The 22,133-nt window shown below is 38.0% G+C and overlaps 1 long non-coding RNA gene and 1 other non-coding gene across 2 annotated transcripts; one reads left to right on the forward strand and one right to left on the reverse strand.

The window, feature by feature from the left end:
• The first annotated feature begins 1,267 nt into the window (after positions 1-1,267).
• On the forward strand, positions 1,268-8,429 carry LOC121039076 (uncharacterized). Its single transcript, XR_005794607.1, has 4 exons — positions 1,268-1,550; positions 2,123-2,283; positions 3,604-3,690; positions 7,432-8,429. It is a non-coding gene; the product is annotated as an uncharacterized LOC121039076 (long non-coding RNA).
• An 8,487-nt stretch (positions 8,430-16,916) lies between these two features.
• LOC121039115 (U6 spliceosomal RNA) lies at positions 16,917-17,023 on the reverse strand. Its single transcript, XR_005794633.1, has one exon. It is a non-coding gene; the product is annotated as a U6 spliceosomal RNA (small nuclear RNA).
• Between the last annotated feature and the right edge of the window lie 5,110 nt (positions 17,024-22,133).

Raw genomic sequence — 22,133 nt, forward strand, 5'->3', positions numbered from 1 at the left:
TATGTGTCTTGGTGTGGTACCCCTTGGGTTGACTGTATTGGGGTTGCTGTATATATCTGTATCTGGATTTCTGATTCCTTTCTCAGATTTGGGAAACTTTCAGCTATTATTTCATCAAGTTTTTCTGCCCCTTCTCTCTTTCTTCTCCTTCTGGGGTACCTATCATGTGAATGTTATTACACTTGATAGTATTTACTGAGTACCCTTAAACTTTTTCCAAGGCTCATTATTCTGTGTTCTTTTTGCCATTCATCTTGGTTGCTTTGTATTACTCTGTGTTCCAGTTGTTGATTTGTTTTTCTGTCTCCTCTAATCTGCTATTGATTCACTTGACTATGCTTTTACTTTCAGGTATTGAGTACTTCATCTCTCATTTATTCCTTTTTATATTTGTTTGTTGAAGTTCTCACTAAGTGAAGGATCTCACAAGTCCCATGAATGACTTTATGATGATTACTTTGGATTCTCTCTCAGGCATATTGCTCAACTCCATTTCACTTAGATCTTTTGCTATGGTTTTTCCTGCTCCTTCATTTGGGACATATTCCTCTGTCTCCTTACTTTATGTAAATCTCTGTGTCTGTTTTTATGCATTAGGAAAGTCAGTTACATCTCCTAATCTTGAAAGTAGTGGACTTATGAAGAGGGTCTTGTAGTGCCCTGTAGTGCAATGTCACCTGTTCCCAGAAACTGTCACTTCAGGGGTGTATCTTATGTGTTGTGCTCTCCCTACTCTTGTGGTTGTGCCACATTTCCCTTCAGTCCAGTCATCTGCAATGGTCCCCCTTGCTTGTTGTGGCCAGGTTTCAGTCCCTGTGCTGTTAAGAGGCCAGTTTGGGCTGTCCTGGGCTTGAGTTGGGTTAGACCAGATTTTTGCCTGAACTGTGGCAGCTCCAAACTGCAGGCAACTCTCCCTGTATTGTCACCTGAGAGGCTTTTTTAAGTGGTCAGGGCCTGTAGCCCAACAAGATGTCTGTCCCCACTTCATCTGTTTGGGTTGCAGTGACCCTGAACTATGGGAATACCTCTTTGTCCTGCCCCTTGTAATATTTTTGTTGGTAGGTGAAGTCAGCAGTGAGATCAGATGTCTGCCCCATCTCCCTGCCCAACTTCTAGGACTGCAATGGGACTTGTCTGTGTGGCTATCTTCCCTTGTCCTGAAGAGTATCTTTGGAGTGGTGCTGACCACTGTTGGGTCTGCTTTGAATGCCAAGTTGGGCAGGTTGAATGGGGCTATCTGCTGGGAAACAGGGGGTTGGGGGCAGGACACATAGTGTTAGCAAAGTATGCACTTGTCTGCTTACAGGATGGAACCTGGAGCCACATTGGAGGGACTTCTACTAGTGAAGAAAATTGGACAGCGCAATCCACAGGAGAACACAAGAGTGGACATACAGTGTTAGCAAGCTAGATTGCAAATATTCTTACTGGTTCCTGTAGGTGTTCTAATATCCAGGCTAGGAAGTGTGGGAGAGAAATGGTACTCACCAGCTCTTTTGTTCTTGGAGAAATCTCCTAAGGATCTCTGCCCCTCCAGCATACATTAAGAGGTTAGTAAATAAATACCCTTCTTGTGTACCCCAAGCACTTTCAAAATGCTGTTTCTATGCTCTAACTCAGCAGGGCTGTTTGTTGTGCTGTCTTTTTTTTTTTTTAAGTTTATTTAATTATGTTGAGAGACAGAGAGAGTGAGTAGGGGAGGGGCAGAGAGAGAAAGAGAGAGAGAATCCCAAGCAGGCTCCATGCTGTCAGTGCACAGCCTGATGCAGGACTTGAAATCATGAACTGTGAGATCATGACTTGAGCCAAAACCAAGTCAGATGCTTAAATGACTGAGCCACCCAGGCATCCCTGTTGTCCAGTCTTTTTAAGGGCAGAGACTGTTTCCTATTGCCCTCCAGCTCTCCCAAAGCTGAGCTTATTGATGTTTAAACTTTCTTGTGGTAAGCCCTACTAATTGCAAAAACTTGCAAAGTTAAGTCCCTCTGGTTTTCAAAACCAAAAGATATGGGGACTTATCTTCCCATTGCAGGTCCCCTGTGTCTGGGTGCCTGGTGTGGAGTCTGTTCCTCTCTCTTCCGCATACTTATGGCATCCCTCCCTTTTGTGGTTGGTCTCACAGGTTAGTTTGATTGTTGACTACATTTCTGCCCTTCCGTCCATTTTCGATGTGGCCTCTTCTCTATGATGAACTGTGAAGAGTCTGTTCTGCCAAGACTCCACATGATTTTCTGAGTTAGTTACGCTGATGTGGGTGTTATCTACCTGTGTTCATGGTCCAAGGTGAGCTTAGGTTCTTCCTATTCTGCCATCTTCTCTGGAAGTTGGCTTTCTCATGAAGATCTTGATCTCTTTGTCTCTCAGGACCAACATTTTTCAATTTTGTTAAGAAAGCCCTGACCTTTCCCTGGATGAAACACAAAGTAAAGTAAAAGCACTGGAATGACTGGTTAGAAATATAAATTAATTAATAACTTGAAAGGAGCCTGATTCCATTTCCCTTAAATCTCCAATGACAACACAGAAAAGCAGATGAAAATCACAATATTACAATCTAATCATGTGGACCACCACATGCTGGAATTGTGGAGCAAAATCTGCCAATGGTAAATCTAGTACCAAAGGATTCGTAGAAAATGATTCAAGTTTTGCCTCATAGATAGGCTTTATTTTATTTAATAATAAGAGAGACAGAGAGTGGGAATTAAAAAAAAAAAAAAAAAAACCAGAATCTAGAAAGTGCTTAACATCTGCCCCTCAGTGTGTAAGATCAGAAGCCAAAGTCTATTTCATACTGCTGCTCTGTGACACCACAGAGAAGAGTCAACCCCATCTCCTTCCCTGTTTGTTTCCAATATGTACCCTAAAGCAGAATCTCCCAGTAGGTAGGGGGGACTTGTGGTAGCTGCTTGATTTAAAGACATAGTTGGGGGAGGGGGGCGGGTAGGGGGAAATTATGGTATAAAAATTCTTCAAACACCCCATTAATGAAAAGTATCAACTAAACGGTGAGTTTAGGTTTGAAAACTGCCTCAGAAACCAATAGAAATATTTATTGAAAGCCAGCAAGAAACTGGAAATTAATATCTAAGTATATCCATCTGCATTTCAGCTAAAGATTTGGAAAGTTTACCAAGAGTGGGACCTTAACCATTTATTCTCTGGTCTTTTGACAAACACTGACTTAGGACTGAATCTCTTTCTGTAGGAATTAGCAAAACACACACAGAAAATACAGGACCTCTGGGAGAAAAGGGAATGAATTTTGCTGTAGAAGAAAGAGTGATAAGGAAATCCTGTGATTTCAACAACATGGATAAACCTTGAGGGTATTATGTTATGAGAAATAAGTCAGACAAAGAAAGACAAATGCCATATGCTCTCACTTGTTTGTAGAATCTAAAACAAAAACAAAAACAAAAACCCACTCTCATAGATACAGAGAACAGACTGGTGGTTACAAGAGGCAGAAGTGAGGGGTGGAGGAAATGGGTGAAGTTGGTCAAAAGATACAACTTTCCAGTTATAAAATAAATAAGTTGTGGATATGTAATACACAGCATGGTGACTATAATTAACAATACTATATGTTGTATTTGAAAGTTGTTAAGAGACATCTTAAAGTCCTTATCGAAAGAAAAACAAATTTCTACATATGGATGGTGATGACTGTTAACTAGACATACTGTGGTGAGTATTTTGCAATACATATCTAATCATTACATAATACATATCTAATCTAATATATAATAATTATCTTGTACACCTAAAACATGTTATATGCCAATTATATGTCAATAAAAAATGAATGTGTGACAACTAAAATGTTTAGAGAAAAAATTCTAAAAATATAAGATTCTAGAGAATATTTCAATAAGCTGGTATTATCGACAAAGGACTCGTGGCTTCTATGAAAAGAGAATCAGAGAAAAATAATAGAGAAACCAAAAAGCAACACTATGAGATGAAAAAGTAATAGAAAGGGAAGAAAGGGAAGGATGAACACATTAAGATGGAAAGGAAAAATGCTGAATCATGGAATGAATGTAACCTCCCCAAAATCATATGTTGGAGTCAAAAATCCAGTGTGGCTGTTTTGGAGATAGGGCCTCTAAGAAAGTAATTAATATTAACTGAGGTCATAAGCATGGGGCTCTAATCCAATAGAATTAATGTCCTTCTAAGAAGAAACATCGAAGAACTAGCTCCCACTCTGTGTACAGAAGAAAGGCCATGTGAGGACAGTGAGAAGGCTACCAGACAAAAGAGAGAGAACTCACCAGAAACCAACCATGCTGGGTCCTTGACCTTGGACTTCTAGCCTCTAGAACTGTGAGACAACAAATTTCTGTTGTTTAAGCCACCAGTCTGTGGCATTTTAACTATGGAAGCTTGAGCAGACTAACATGCTGAGATTAGAATGTTTCTATTTAGAAGGAAGCCCAAAATACAATAACTAAATTAAAACCTGCACTAAAGGTTGGAAACAGCAGGATGTATACTGAAGAAAATGTAATCAGTGTAGAGTGTGTTTCTCACATTTCAGTGTACACGGGGGGTCACCTGAGGTTCTGATCAAGTGGGTCTGGGATCTGAGATTGTACACCTCCAACAAGCTCCACCACAGCTGGTCTGAACACACTGGTCTACACCACAGGGGCTGTTGACAAGTTCAGAAGGTTCTAGACATGACTGAGGAAACATATCAATGTTCATGTGTCTAAAAGAAAGATCAGTACAAATGCAACAACAGAATAATTAAAAGTACAATAGAAAGAAGTGTTGCTGAGGTCCAGAGGGAACTGAGAGTTCAGAGAAAGGCACTACCGTTTTATGTGCAAAATTCAGTGAAACGTTTTGGTACCTCTTCCCCAAACTGAAGAAAAACAAAACAGAACAAAACCAAACCAAAAAAAAAAAAAAATACAACTAACATAACCAAAGGGGTAAAAAAGGAAGAAGATGAGACAGATTTATATTTATCATAAATTCATTTGTAATAGAGGAAAATGCAAACAATCTCAATGTCCAATAATAAACTGTTTTAAAATGGTGGTATGCTCATAGAGCAGAAACTACGCGACAGGTAAAGTTACATAGCAGAAATATAACCAATAATATTAAAAATGTTGACAATATGTTGTAAAGTGGAAAAGGAAAGTTGCAAAACAGCATATAATTCTGCTCCTATAAAATATGTGAATATATTCATTGAAAAAACTGTAAGGATAAAGGCCTGCTTCCTAATATGTGATTGCAGATAACATTTATATCCTTTCTTGCTGGTATTGTCTAAATTCTCTATAGTGATGATAAAATAGGTCTAGAAAAAAATGTCTAGAAAATATAAATCATTGAGGCACCTGGGTGGCTCAGTGGGTTAAGCGTCCAACTCTTGGTTTTGGCTCAGGTCATGATCTCACAGTTCGTGAGTTGGAGCTTCACATCGGGCTCTGAGCTGACAGCATGGATCCTCTTGCCTGAGATTCTCTTTCTCTCTCTCTCTCTCTCTCTCTCTCTCTCTCTCTCTCTCTGCCCCTCCTCTGCTTTCACTGTCTCTCAAAATAAATAACCTTAAAACATTTTTTAAAAAAGAAAACATAAATCACTACTGATGTTATCACTGGGCACTTTATGTCCAATATCTTATTTCATATTTAACTATAAAGATCTAAATGGTTTTAGAAGGTAAATAGACATTGATTGTATTCAAGGAACATTAATTACTACTTATATTCGGGAAAATTTTCAAGGCAACCAAGGACAGCATTGCTGTAACTTGACTTCTCTTGTTTGAGAAAATAATTTTCTTGTCCCATTTCTGATTTTCTATCTTAACAAAATTTCAAACATTCAAAAGAGAATAAATAAATGATATTGGAGATGGTTTTATGTTTTCTTAAAATTATTTTTCAAATCAAAATTCACTTCTGTAAAACTAAGAATAGATAGGATTCTCAATTCTACCATAAATGTCATGACAATTATATCTACTGAGCAACAGATTTTTAAAGTAAAAATGAGGGAAAATGGGTGCTAGAGCAGATGTATTTTTATGCCCAAGTGATGATAGAACCTGTGGGGTTTTTTTAGTTAGAAGGAAAAAAAAAAGTACTATTTTGGAAATAGATTTTATTTTTTTACAGTTTTTCCCTAAATGTACTTTGGTTTTACTTTCTATGGGCACTTCCTAAATCTAACTGCACATTCTGAATCAAAAGTTACAGAGATTTTCCCACATATATCCAATCTGCAAGTTCAACATGATTGCCTATCAAGCACAATGTAGTGGGGAAAACATTAGATTTGAACCACAAGTTGTATGCTCATATCCCAGATATACTCCCAATTATAAATCTTGAGCAAGTTACTGGAAATTTCTTAAGTCTCCATTTTCTCACACAATGAGATTAGTACCATCTACCTTACAAAATTGCTGGGGAGGGGCACCTGGCTAGTTCAGTAGGTTAAGAGTCTGACTTGATTTCAGCTCACAGCTCGTGAGTTCCAGCCCTATGCGGGGCTCTGAGCTGACAGCGTGGAGCCTACTTAGGATTATCTCTCCCCCGCCTTTGCCCTTCCCCTGAAATTTCTCTCTCTCTCTCTGTCAAGAATAAATAAATAGGGGTGCCTGGGTGGCTCGGTCGGTTAAGCGTCCGACTTCAGCTCAGGTCATGATCTCGCAGTCAGTGAGTTCGAGCCCCGCGTCAGGCTCTGTGCTGACCGCTCAGAGCCTGGAGCCTCTTTCAGATTCTGTGTCTCCCTCTCTTTCTGCCCCTCCCCTGTTCATGCTCTGTCTCTCTCCGTCTCAAAAATAAGTAAACGTTAAAAAAAAATTTTTTTTTAAGAATAAATAAATAAACCTAAAAAAAAAGATTAAACTTGACAAAGCTTATTAAATAAGCATAAAGCATACTATACCTTTGTTTCCTTTTTATTTTTTTCCATCTTCCCTGAAATTTGGTTAAAGCAAATCTTGTTTCAAAGACCCAACATGTGTGTCTCTCTTCCTTGAAGCTAAGGCCATTTCTGGTAAGAGTATGCCCATCGAACTGTGTAGTATAAGACGCATATTCTTGTTTTCAGTGGAGACCTTTGTAATTTGTGTCATTTCGCTCTTACGCAAATATTCTCCAACTGTAGATCTCAGACTGTGGCTCTGTCACATGGCATATATCTTCCATGCGCTCGCTGTGTGAGCCCACTTTATCATCCCTGTCATATCCCTACTATGGTAAGGACCTACATAATTAAAAAGTGGTTGCACAGTAACCACATTATCAAGCATCTCATTCCACTTCTGTCTTCTATCTCCAGACTAGTGGAGCATTTTTGGTTAATAGTCTTTAACCAGAAAGAGAGAAAGTAAAATTCCAGGTTGCTGATTCAGTTTTTTTTTAAGTTATTTCCCTCTATTTTTATATTCACCAGGCTTGTGTGTGAAACAAGAACTGAAGTGCTCACAGATGAGGCAGCGATTAGCATCCAAACCTACCCCATGCCAAGCAAGAGCTGCTGTTGCTGCGATCCAAAGTTATCTAGGTGATCACTGACAAATAGCTTCCCCCAGAACATGAGAAATCTCCAGCCACCTGCTCTTTCTTGGCTGGTGGAGTGAAACAGATTTCCTAGTCTACTGGCTCTGCTAAACTGTGAGTTCCAGGTGAGCCAAAGCCACTCTTCCAGCCATTGAAAGAAAAAAATGACCTCAGTCAGCAGGAGGACTCTCTCCTGCCAGAAGAAAGGAAAAAAGACTTGAGAAATCATTTAACCCAAGACCCTCATTGTACAGATCAGAATTCAGGTCAAGTGCTTCGCCTAAGTCATAAAGCAGTTATTTCATTGCAAAAACAGTATGAGCAAAAACCTCTCTGGTTAAATTAAAGATACTCCCAGGGGGGCATCATGATGTATGTAATGAGCAGAGTACTGGTATTGATTGAGACTCTCTTGGCTTGTATTTTAATTCTTCAATTATATATAAGCTACCAAGGTAACCTTTAGCAACTAACTTCAGTTTCCTTGATGCTATCTTACAGGGTCATTTTGAAGAGTACGTGTGACAATTCACATAATAGTCATGTAATTGCAACATGTAATTGTTATGTAATTGTACATAAATTAAGTACATGCTAGCAATTATTATTATTATTCAGTGGCCCAGGAAATGTAAACCTATCAGCTATCTACTGATATCTTCAAAAGAAGAGGACATCCTACAAGGAACTGTGAAGTCAAATCAATTTCCAAAATTTAAAGCTAAAGTTAAATAGTTGGTCTAGATCACCAACTATTCAGTCTTTTAAAAATTCTCTCTTCCCTATCTTTGGAATGACTATCCAAAGATTTCAGCAAAAGCAACTGGCCCAGAAATGTAACCACATATAATATAGAGCTTAAAAAATAAAGGTTTTTATTTCCATCTAAAACTCTTATTTGAGCCTTTAAACCAGATTCTAGCTCTTTTATAGAAGAGGGAAAAAACAAACAAACATTTACAAAGTATGAGGAACTCTGCCTAATTTGAGCCTTGAGCCATGGTTTAAACATTCTTTTCAAGAAAAGCCTCCATGATTAATTATCACTAATTATATTTTTTTTCTCTAGGAGATCAACAATGAACTAGATAACATTTGGGAGAGTTTATTTTTGGTTAGCCTATTAATCTTAGCCAGAATAATCAGGGGTTGGGAATATGAAAAGATTTCAGGAACTATTTCATCAGAGATCAGGATTTTCAAAAAGGAACAAGGCAGGGTTTTCCCCCTCCCCCAAAATAACAAACAAACAAACAAACAACAAACAAAACAAACAAAAGACACAGGGGTGAGGTGAGGGTACTTATAGAGGTTACTCCTTTAAGTAGATTCTTTAAAAAAAATCATTTTGAGTATTACTCTTAGGCCTGGCCATGCCTATTCCTTCTTTAACTTCAAAAATCAGTAAATATGAGCATACAGTTTCAAGAAATCACAAGCTGTCATTTAGCTTACCTCCCTGGTACCAGGTATGTTTTCTCAAATGATTTCCTAGTGTCCTTTTACTACATACATAAAAACAGAAGCCATTGGAAGTGGCTTATTGTCTTGCAACTATGGAAGTTCCCCCAGGGAAAATCTGAAACAAGCCCCATACACAGGGGAGAAAGGGACCGAAGAAAGAGGCAGGCAACTCCAGATGGGTAGGTGGCAGTTTTAATAAGCAAGGAAATTTGCAAATAACGCTGGTCTTCTTCACCAAGCAGATCCCTGTATCCTTCCACCAAAACCGTGAAAGTTTACACAGAGGCCTTACCTGGGCTCAGTCACATGCATACAGTACAGAGGGTCTCAACAACACTTGGCTCTCTCACAGCTGTGTTTTTCAAGTTTCTCCGAACTTGATAAGAATGGGCAAGACATATACTTCAAGACAGGGGAAGGGTTAATACATAGCCTCTGATTGCTGGAGTTCAGCTCAGAGGTCAATCGGCAGCCATGTCCTCTGATGACCTCCTCCAACATGGCGGGATCAAGCAACTGGGGCACCCACATGGAACTTTCAGATGTTTCCTATTCCAGGAGTAATTTCTCTGATTCCCTTAAGGAGGTTGCTATGGTATTCTCCGGCCAGCTTCATTACAATATTATAGGCTGCTACTCCAAAAAATATTTGTTTCATTTTCTTAATGGTACAGTGGACACTGAAAGACATTGTAGGTCTTTTTGTTTGATTATTTGTGTGCGTGTTTTGTATTTGGAAACATGAATGCGGAAAAGGAAAATGATAATAATGAAGATCCTATAGTGTTAGAGTTCATTAAGCTGGTTAAAATTTTCCCAGTTGATACTTTCTTCTCTTGGTGTGTGAGGAAACTGAAATATTTTTTTGTTTCTTTATTTAAAAGGATATAGTATTAGGTGAGAGAGAAAAATCATTTTGAGTATTCCTTCTAGGCCTGGCTGTGCTTATTGATGATAAGCAAAACTTAATCAATTGGGCAAGGCCACCGCCCTCCTCCCCCAGCTGTCTTCACTCGAACTGAATCAGGAAGCAATTTTATAGGCAATTATGTTTGCTTTTTGGTGCTGTCACTTTATATAAAATTTGCCAGTAAAAAAAAAAAAAAAAAAAGTTGCCACTATGTTCAACTGCAAATGTGGAATGATAAATCATTTAAATGAGAATTGAAACCTGTAGTAAGGCATGAATTTCTGTGATGAACTTAGTAAAGCAGCTGGTTTGAATTTGACTCACCAAATAATGATGAGTTAGGAAGTTGAGGGATGTGGACAAATGGAGAAAAAAAAATGGATAATAGATCAAAAAAGATCTGGCACAAATCTAGAAGTGCCAATAATATAAGCCTTATTTTTTGATTAAAAAAGATTTTTTTTACATTTATTTATTTTTGATAGAAGAGAGACAGAGCACAAGTGGGGGAAGGGCAGAGAGAGAAGGAGACACAGAATCCAAAGCAGGCTCCAGGCTCCAAGCTGTCAGCACAGAGCCGGACGCCGGGCTCAAACTCACAAACTGCGAGATCATGACCTGAGCTGAAGTCGGATGCTCAACGGACTGTACCACCCAGGCGCTCCTATGAACCTTATTTACTTTCATTTGTTTCCTAAAGCTTTGGTCCTTAGTAAGGTTAGAGAAGGATCATCTTAAGAATCATCTAGAACAACATGAATGAACTTTGAAGAATTATGCAAAGGGAAATAAATGAGTCATAAAAAGACAAATACTGTTTAATTCTACCTAAGTGAGGTATCTAGAGTAATCAAAGTCATGGAGACACAATGTCTGATGGATTCCAGAGGCTGTGGAGAGGGGCAAATGAAGCTGTTTAATAGGTACAAAGTTTCAGTCTGGGAAGATGAAAAAGTTTTGGAGATGGATGGTTATGATGGTTGTACAATATGAATATACTTAATGCTACAGAATTGTACACTTTATTTTCTTGAGAACCATAACTGGAGAAAGATAGCAAAGAAAAAGATTGATTACAATGATAAAATTGAAATAGCCGTGGAAAACAAAATATATGTGTGTGTGTGTGTGTGTGTGTGTGTTACCAAATTTCCTTATAAAATCTGGTTTAACCTTAAAATGTGTAGAAAAATCTCAGCAAAAGAGTGCCCCCTTGTGGACCTCTGTAAGGTGGCAAAATCCATAATGAATAAGCCTGGCTGTCCCTCTCAAGTCTCTTGAATTATACATTCCAGTTCTTGCACGTAACCCCCACACTTACATTCCTTGAGGGCAGAAGAACTCAAACACCTCCCCAAAGTTAATTCAAAATCAGAGACCAAAATACGGATGTTGATATATTTTGGAGAGATTCTTTCTTTCACTGTTTTTGTTGACAGTCAAAAGACAAATTTCTTAAAAGTTTTAAAAGTTGAAGCTCAATTTACATGGTAATTGTAACATAGGGTATTTAAATTCATATTGGGTTTCTGGAAGAAGCCTCTTCAGCAGAAAAAAATATTTGGAGTGAGTTTTTTTGGAGGGGTATGTTTTTGAAGATTAACTTTATTTCATTCATTACTATATTTGGTTCTGTTACTCAGCAGGAATGATTTTGCTGTTATTGGCATCTAATTTTGTTGTTAATAAATAAGAAACTGGAGAAAATAAATCTCTCTTTCATCATCACAAAACAGTATAATGCCCTTCCACAATAGATATTTTTTGCTTTTTGATGATTGCATAATTGTTTCTTTTTTTAATCTAGAGAATTTCATCAATCTCATTTGGTGGCCAAGGAACATGTTAAATAAAATTTCTCAAGGTCATTGAAAGAATGAGTGGGAAAGCAAGATTAAAATCCTGATGTACTGATTCTGTACACTAATCTTAGCTGATTGCCAATGCTGCTGCTCTAAAAATGCATATTCTTAAGTGGAAGAAATTTTGAGTTGAGATTTCTCAAGGTAATTCTATGATTTTGAGGGGGAAATAACTTATAGGATTTGATACAAAATTATTTTGTAAGTATAGGTTCTTAACTACAAATATCTTAAGTTGAAGAAGACAGCAGAATGATTAATTGCACCTGCTGGCAGCTTTCACTTGACCTTGTAAAGGTTAGAGTTCTCTAGAAATCTCATTAGACACCCTTTCTACCCTTGGGCTTATTTTTCCTTAGGATCTAGAACCTGAACTAATCTAGTATTAATGAAATAACTGTAAGTAGCTTAAGCTATTTGTAGTTCTGCATCCTGAGATTCTTTGGAGACCATTAATTAAAAGTTCATGATGCCATTATAATATCTCTTTAACGGGCTAGTATCATATCCAATTGTAACTATGTTGGTATTTTTAAAAACGTCTTATTTGGGGATAATTTTAGATTAACAGAAAATTCCAAAGATAGTATAGAGAATCCCCATGTACTCTTCACCCAGTTTTCTCTCACGCTACCATCTGACACGACCACCTTAACTGTGTCAATATTTAGAAACTAATATTAGTACGTCAGTATTAACTAAACTCCAAATTTTATTCTCTTTTCCTATTAATGTTTTTTCTCTATTCCAGATTCCCATCCAGGACATCACATTGCATTTAGTCGTCATGTCTCCTTAGTCCTCCGGTCTGTGACAGTTTCTCAAACTTTCCCTGTTTCTCATGACCTTGACAGTTTTGAGGAATATGCATTTTGTAGATTGTCTCCAAATCTGGTTTTGTCTGATATTTTTCTTATGACTAGACTGGAGGTTTTTGTGTGGAATACTAAAAAGATGACAGTAGCCTTCACATCACGTCATATCAGAGACATGATACCACTGCTAAGGTGACCTCAGTCACGAGGTTACAATAGTGCTTGCCAAGTTTTCCACTGTAAAGTTGCTGGTTTTTCCATTTTTTCTTTTCACTGTTTTTCGGAAGGGGATCACTATGTCCAGCCCACACTAAAGGTGGGGGGGGGGGGCGGGGCGGGTGGTGGAGAATTTTGCTCCACCTGTTGGAGGGGGGAGTATCTGCACACATTATTTGGAATTTTCCATAAGGAAGACGTATCTCTTCCCCCCATCCCCCCCATCTATTTGTTTATTCAATGGTTTCTTTATATCAGTATGGACCTGTGTATATTTTATACTTTGGGTTATAATCCAATACTACTTTATTTTGCTGCCTAACTCATTCCATCTTTGGCCTTTGGGATCTCTTTCTTTTTTTTATTTTTTTTTATTTTTTTTTCCAACGTTTTTATTTATTTTTGGGACAGAGAGAGACAGAGCATGAACGGGGGAGGGGCAGAGAGAGAGGGAGACACAGAATCGGAAACAGGCTCCAGGCTCCGAGCCATCAGCCCAGAGCCGACGCGGGGCTCGAACTCATGGACCGCGAGATCGTGACCTGGCTGAAGTCGGACGCTCAACCGACTGCGCCACCCAGGCACCCCTTTGGGATCTCTTTCAAGATTCGTTCCTGTGACCTTTTGCTATGCCCCCATTCTTTTGTTTTCTTAAACACTTCCTTACATTTTAGCATTACAAAATGCTCCAGGTTCCTCTAATATTTACCTTGCACCAGACCTAAAATCCACCATTTTTCCAAGGAGCTCCTATCGCTATTGGCAAATTGTATTTAGAAACCAAGATTTCCACACTTGGTGCACTCATTGCTATTGGTGTCACTGCTTCTCGGCCCTCTTAGCAGATGGAGCTAGGAAACATGTATGTATATTAACCTATGCATACACATATATCTATAATTATCTCTGTATCTCTCCAGCTGTATATAGATCCTGGGTGGATGGATGGATGGATGGAAGGATAGATAGGCAGGTAGGTGGTAGATAGATAGGAATTCATACTGAAGTCTCTGACACCAATGCAGTACCAAAGGATTGGTTCTAGCCTTCTGTGACAATTTTTTTTTATTCTTGAATTTTATTTCCTCTTATTAACTGAATTTTTGTAACTTGTTTTATATTACTCAATAAAATTCCCTTATTCAGCCACTGCCAGTGTACTTTGGTGGCGTAATCATGTTGCCATATCATTCTGTGTAAGTCGAGTAAAAGTTTTTTGACTCAGGTATAGACAGTGCTGGTTGCCTACCTAATATCTATTCATCTCTTCTCTGTTCCCCAAATTTTAGAGGTAGCCCTATATCCAATTTAAAAATTCTCCTCTCCAGACTGTCTTTAAGCTGGAGTTGCTCTATGTAATTTATATTTATAATATACAAGAGGAAGCTCCCTGGGTGGAGCCCACAGGAAAGCTATTGTTTTCCCAACAAAATACATCTTTGTTCTTCATTCTACTCTCTCCCTCTCATCTGAGACATGCACGTGACGTCTGGAGATGGAGCAGCCACCTTGTGGTCAAGAGGATAAAAGCTATACAGTAAAGATGGCAGAGCCACCACATAGGAGTTGGTCTCATGAGTTCTCAGACACCTGCACCAGCTTTAGACTGACTACCTCCAGACTTGTTACTTGGGGAAAGTGAGTTCATATTATGCCAGCTACTGCAGTCTGTTATGTGAGGTTTAACACAGTCTTTTTTTTTTAATAATTGATTAATTTTTTAATTTACATCCAAATTAGTTAGCATATAGTGCAACAATGATTTTAGGAGTAAATTCCTTAATGCCCCTTATCCACTTAGCCCATGCCCCCTCCCATAATCCCTCTAGTAACCTTCTGTTTGTTCTCTATATTTGAGAGTGTCTTATGTTTTGTCCCCCTCCCTGTTTTTATATTATTTTTGTTTCCCTTCCCTTATATTCATCTGTTTTGTATCTTAAAGTCCTCATAAGAGTGAAGTCATACGATATTTTTTCTTCTCTTACTGACTAATTTCACTTAGCATGATACCCTCTAGTTCCATCCATGTAGTTGCAAATGGCAAGATTTCATTCTTTTGATTGCCAAGAAATACTCCACTGTATATATATACCACATCTTCTTTATCCATTCATCCATCTATGGACATTTGGGCTCTTTCCATACTTGGCCTATTGTTGATAGTGCTGTTATAAACATTGGGGTGCATGTGCCCCGTCAAAACAGCACACCTGTATCCCTTGGATAAATGCCTACTAGTGCAATTGCTGGGTCATAAGGTATTTCTGTTTTTAATTTTTTGAGGAACCTCCATAACTGTTTTCCAGAGTGGCTGCATCAGTTTGCATTCCCACCAACAAGGCAAAAGAGAATCTCTTTCTCCACATCCTCGCCAACATCTGTTGTTGCCTGGTTGTTAATGTTAGCCATTCTGACCGGTGTAAGGTGGTATCTCATTGTGGTTTTGATTTGTATTTCCTTATGATGAGTGACGTCAAGCATTTTTTCACGTGTCGGTTGGCCATCCGGATGTCTTCTTGGGAGAAGTGTCTATTCATGTCTTTTGACCATTTCTTCACTGGATTATTTGTTTTTTGGGTGTTGAGTTGGATAAGTTCTTTATAGATTTTGGATACTAACCCTTTATCTGATAATGTCATTTGCAAATATCTTCTCCCATTCCATCGGTTGCCTTTTGGTTGCTGATTGCTTCTTTCAATGTGCAGAAGATTTTATTTTGATGAGGTCCCAGTAGTTCATTTTTGCTTTTGTTTCCCTGTGCCTCCAGAGATGTGTTGAGTAAGAAGTTGCTGCAGCCAAGGTCAAAGATGTTTTTGCCTGCTTTCTCCTTGAGGATTTCAATGGCTTCCTGTCTTTCATTTAGGTCTTTCATCCATTTTGTGTTTATTTTTGTGTATGGTGTAAGGAAGTGGTCCAAGTTCATTCTTCTGCATGTCGCTGTCCAGTTTTCCCAGCACCACGTGCTAAAGAGACTATCTTTATTGCACTCGATATTCTTTCCTGCTTTGTCAAGGATTAGTTGGCTATACGTTTGTGGGTCCATTTCGGAGTTCTCTATTCTGTTCCATTGATCTGAGTGCCTGTTTTTGTGCCAGTACTATACTGTCTTAATGATTACAGTTTGTAATACAGCTTGAAGTCTGGGATTGTGATGCCTCCTGCTTTGGTTTTCTTTTTAAAGATTGCTTTGACTATTCGAGGTCTTTTCTGGTTCCATAAAATTTTAGGATTTTTTGTTCTAGCTCTATGAAGATTGCTGGTGTTATTTTGATAGGGATTTCATTGAATATGTAGATTGCTTTGGGCATTATTGACATTTTAACAATATTTGTTCTTCCTATCCAGGAGCATGGAACATATTTCCACTTTTTTGTGCCTTCTTCAATTTCTTTCATAAGTTTTCTGTAGTTTTCAGTGTATAGATTTTCCACCTCTTTGGTTAGATTTATTCCTAGGTATTTTATGGGTTTTGGTGCAAATGTAAATGGAATCAATTCCTTGGTTTCTCTTTCTGTTGCTTCATTGCTGGTGTATAGGAATACAACTGATTTCTCTGCATTGGTTTTATATCCTGCAACTTTGCTGAATTCATGAATCAGTTCTAGCAGTTTTTTCGTGGAATCTTTTGGGTTTTCCACATAGAGAATCATGTCATCTGTGAAGAGTGAAAGTTTGACCTCTCCTCGCTGATTTGGATGCCTTTTATTTCTTTGTGTTGTCTGATTGCAGAAGCTAAGACTTCCAATACTGTGTTGAATAACAGTGACGAGAGTGGATATCCCTGTCTCGTTCCTGACCTTAGGGGGATAGCTCTCTGTTTTCCCCCATTGAGGATGATATTAGCATTGGGTCTTTCATATATGGCTTTTATGATCTCGAGGTATGCTCCTTCTATCCCTACTTTCTTGAGGGTTTTTATCAAGAAAGGATGCTGTATTTTGTCAAATGCTTTCTCTGCATCTATTGAGAGGATCATATGGTTCTTGTCCTTTCTTTTATTGATGTGATTGTTTTGTGGATATTGAACCAGCCCTGCATCCCAGGTATGAATGCCACTTAGTTGTGGTGAATAATTTTTTTAATGTATTGTTGGATCCAGTTGGCTAATATCAAAAATATGGAACGCTTCACTAACCCAAGTGTCATCCTTGCACAGGGGACATGCTAATCTTCTCTGTATCTCCCCAACCTTAGTATATGTGCTGCCAAAGCAAGCACTGTTGTGTCATATTTAGGTGTTGAAAAGTATATTAAGTTTCAAGGGTTAATATACAAAGAATTTAATGGCATTCTTTTTATCATCAGGGCCAGCAAGTTTCAGGATTAAACAAAGCTTCATGTATACATACTGGATAAAGGCATACGTTTTAGAAAAACAAGGGACTTGTGTATGGGCCCTCAGATATTCATATCATAAAAAATTGATTTTCAGGATGTGATTTAATATATTAATAATACAGCCCAAAGATTTTTGGGAAAGGAGGAGAAGATACAGGGTAAGGATTGGAAGAATTCAGGGATTGTAAGGTGGGAGAATACGCAGTTTGAAAAAATCATATTAGGGGGCAGCTGGGTGGCTTGGTCGGTTAAGCGTCTGACTTTGGCTCAGGTCATGATCTCATGGTCCGTGAGTTCGAGCCCCGCGTCAGGCTCTGTGCTGACAGCTCAGAGCCTGGAGCCTGTTTCGGATTCTGTGTCTCCCTCTCTCTGACCCTCCCCTGTTCATGCTCTGTCTCTCTGTCTCAAAAATAAATAAACGTTAAAAAAAAAAAAGAAAAAATCATATTAGGAGTATAATGACTTTTGATCACTATATTTAATATTCTTTGAAAGTTGATAATAATGATAATAATAATAGATATGTTCTTCTATGTTCCAGCCAAAATGCTAATCAATATAACATTGACTTGCTACAATAATACTTTGCAGTAGCTACTCTTAGTGTTTGCATTTAAAAAATGAGGAAACTCAAATATGGAAATATAAGCTCACATATCAGGTTAGTGCATGGTATTCAAAACCAAGAGCCTCTTATTCCAGGTCCTATGTTCCTTCCCCCCTCACCAAACTGTTTCCTTGCTAAATAACATTAAAGGAAATTATAGGGCTCCTATCTTATCAGATAGCACTTTACAAAAGGTGTTTTTTAAAAAGTGAAGTGCTACCATTACACTCTGAGTGAAAAATGAAAAGATGTTTTTTTTTTAACCTACTGATAGAAGTAAATCACATTGCTAAATCACATACATTTCTAGATGAATATAGCAACTTAAACTGACATTTGATTTGCAGGGGTCTATGACCTTAGGTCACTGCAGTGTCACTAAGAAATCTTTACTCAATCCAAAGATTAAAAAATGAGATATACTTCTTTCACACAAATTATTTGTGAGAGCACTATGTGTAGTCCTACTGCATTGCTCATAATTCATTTTTATATGAGTTATTTTGAATTATGATAAAAATGGCAGGCAGCTTCAACTGTCACTTTGATTTAGGAAATGTCAGGTTATGTGTGAACTCACTGACATGCATGACTTACGAAAGATCTTAGCAAGATTTTTGTCATTTTTTTCTATACATATCAAATGCATGTGATTGTATTCTAGAAAAAGATTACTTGTTTAATAAATTAGGAAGTATAAATATGTACCAGAACGAGAAGAAATAACTTCCAACATTTACAGTATAGTCTTTTTAGTAGACATGGTAACTTTTTTGCCCTATTTAGAATAGTCACACTACCTATAATAGATTAGCACAGACACCTCCAACTACAAACTTTTGAAAACAAACATTTTTGTAAACAGCTTATGGCATGCTTAATACAGCTGCACGGAACTGAATCAATTGTCTCTCAAATGGTAGTTCCCAGCTATTGACAGTCACAGTAACAAAAGCTCGTATCTGGAAGTGGCATCAACAGTAATTCAATTCTAACATCAATATATAGCCTCGTAAATCCTTCTTGATTAAAGAAATAAATGTATCCTCTTTCATAAAAAAGACAACTGCATTTATTCATTTGTTTTTTGCTTATCTGAAAAAATAAAAATCAGTATCATTGCAGTAGTAGCCTCTGACAAGGAACACCGCTTGACAAAGTACGAGTTTTATATGCAGCCCAGGTGATATGTGGGATCCCCAGTCCCCCTACTGTCTGAATCAGATTTCTTCCATCATCCCATTCCATGCCTATGTCAGTATAAAACTTTTCTTCAGTTTTCTAAAAATTACCGAGGTCTAGCATTTTCTTGGTCCTTCTGGCTTCCAACTTTTGCCCTTTGAATTAGCTTAGCTGATGGCTAACCTTTCCATCTGGCAATATTGCTTGTTACAGGTTGTGTTAACCCAGATATGAAACTCAGTCTTTTGTTATAGTGCCACAAAATAAGAAAACTAATAAAACATATCCGTGTGTGATATAATTTACTAAATTTGGGGGGAAGAGAGGGTTGGGGAGACTTCACATTGAAAGAAGATCAGCATCTTACATCTAATAATAGGCATCCTAGTTATTAAAAAATCCTTCAGGCATCCCATCCACTGTCGGGGATTTTTCACTGCTACCTCACTGCAAATAGAACCCAGCCTCATACTATCTGTTTGGCTCCTTTCTCATCTTCTCATTTCTGTCTCATCTGTTCCCTTCCCTGCCCTCCCCTTCCCCTTCCTGAATTGCTAAAAAGACCTCCAAATTCAGAAGAAAAAAAATTTCATTTTGTCTTTCCCTGAGTACTCTTAAAAACAGAGCAACAATAGAGAACGCTTCGATGCTTTTTTATCAAGAAGTCAAATTCCAGGGGAACAAGAAGAAGGTAAAAAGGAAAATGAAGCGGGGAGACGAAGAAAGGAAAAGATGAGGTGGTGCATTACTGACCTGGCTGTAGTTTTATAAGGAAACACAACTTAAGTGTCACATGGACTTTTTGCATCTGCAAACAGCCAGAGGATGGAAGGGGGCAGAATATATCTGCAGGACCCTTTCCACCACCTGTCTCTCATTGATGAGTTTCTTTCCAGCTGAGCGTTAACTTCGGGGTACTTGTGGTTTTAAATCCCAGTATTCCTCATCAGATACATGTGTAATAGTATTACTTGATTCCTGGATACACTTAAATGGCAAACTCTGCTTCAGAATTTTACTTAACAATCAAACTCACTGGCACCCATACTCTGTCATTTTCAGTAACCTCTTACCAGTGTTGTAAGTTCTTCTACCCTGGTATATCTTTGTCACAACCTGCCAGTAAAAAACCCTAGAACAATGTATCGTCATCGAGTATTACTGCAGAGAATGAAACAACTAGAAATTCTGCCTTTAAATTCAATAACCTTAACTGGATTCTCAACATTGCCTAACCTGACTGCTTCCTTTGTTATCTTGCTTTCCTGTTAACCACATAGTTGGAACTCTTCATTCTCCTCACACATCAAGCCCCAGGCTTTTCCCCGACTCTCATGAGATGACTTTACCACCCACCTCAGAAAGAAATGGAAGTCTTTACCTAGACATCCATCAAATTCCTATCACCCGATTTTCAAATCTACTGCATCCCTTGTATCAACAACAGGGCCTGGCAGATAGTAGGTACACAATAAATATCTTTGAAATAAATACACACCCATTCTTACCTCCCTCATCATGTATAATGAAGAAATGGAAGGTTCCACTTGTCTCTTTTTACTATCAACCTTCCCTTCCTTACTGATGGGCATTTTAATATGATACAGTGTCTCTCTTTTTTGTTAAACTCCCTTCAGCTTGACACACAACCTCCCACAGCTGTACAGTAGTATAAATATCCTATAATTTATTTATCCACTCTACTGTTGGCCATTTGAGTTGTTTCCAGTTTTTTGCTATCACAGTGATTCTACAAAGCTACCTGCACATGTTGTTTGGTGGATATATACTATTTTCCGCAGAAGAATTGCTGAGTCATTGAGTATGCATATCCTCAGTTATACTACATAAGGTCAAATTGTTATCCAAACCGGCCATGCCCTTTAAACATCTGCTAGCCATGTGTAAGGGTTTTCATAGCTCCACATCATAGTGAGTTGATTTTGTCAGATTTTTTAGTTTTTGCAAATCAAATGGATGTGCGATCAAATGGATTGCATCGCACTTTGGCTATAATTTGCACAATCTTTCTTATTGATGAAGTTGACCATATTTTTATGTTCATAAAGCATTTTTTCTTCAGCGAGGAGCTTGCTCAAATATTTTTGTTCATTTTTATTTTGGATTGTTTACCTTTTTTTTCTAAATTTATTTAGGTATTCTTGGTGGGGGGGCGGGCAGAGAGAGAAAGGGAGAGACAATCCCAAGCAGGATCCACACTGTCAGCACAGGATTCAAACTCACAAACCTTGAGATCATGACCAGAGCTGAAATCAAGAGTCAGATGCTTAACGGACTGAGCCAATCAGGCACCCCTGGGTTGTTTATCTTCTTAGTATTGGTTTACTGTTCTTTATATATTCTACATATTAATGTTTTAATTACATTTGTTATGATATATTCTATTTGTCATTGTTTTCACTTTCTATATGCTGTCTTTTGATAAATAGAAGTATTTTTTTAAAGTTTATTTATTTATTTTAAGAGACAGGGAGTGCGTGCAAGTGGGCGAGGGGCAGAGAGAGAAGAGAGACAGAGAATCCCAAGCAGGCTCCATGCTGCCAGCACAGATCTTGATGTGAGGTTCAATCTCATGAACTGTGAGATCATGACCTGAGCCAAATCAAGAGTTGGATGCTTCACCAACTGAGCCATCCACGTGATCCTAGAAATCTTATTTTTAATGTAACTGAATTAATCAATCCTGTCTTCTGTTATTTAGGTATTTTTTTTTCTTGTTTGAGAAATTTTTGCTTTGAGATCATAAATATATTTTCATAGATTGTCTTATTTTTTTAACTTTATTTTTTATTTTTTAAAATTTACATCCAAATTAGTTAGCATATAGTGCAACAATGATTTCAGGAGTAGATTCCTTAGTGCTCCTTACCCATTTAGCCCATCCCTTCTCCCATAATCCCTCCAGTAACCCTCAGTTTGGTGTCCATATTTATGAGTCTCTTTTGTTTTTTCCCCTCTCTGTTTTTATATTATTTTTGCTTCCCTTCCCTTATATTCATCTGTTTTGTCTCTTAAAGTCCTCATATGAGTGAATTGATATGATTTTTGTCTTTCTCTGACTGACTAATTTCACTTAGCATAACACCCTCCAGTTCCATCCACGGAGTTGCAAATGGCAAGATTTCATTCTTTTTCATTGCCGAGTAATACTCCATTCTCTCTCTCTCTCTCTCTCTCTCT

The sequence above is a fragment of the Herpailurus yagouaroundi genome, unplaced genomic scaffold (genome assembly GCF_014898765.1).
Source record: "Herpailurus yagouaroundi ecotype Mexico unplaced genomic scaffold, PumYag 166, whole genome shotgun sequence".
Classification (NCBI taxonomy): domain Eukaryota; kingdom Metazoa; phylum Chordata; class Mammalia; order Carnivora; family Felidae; genus Herpailurus; species Herpailurus yagouaroundi.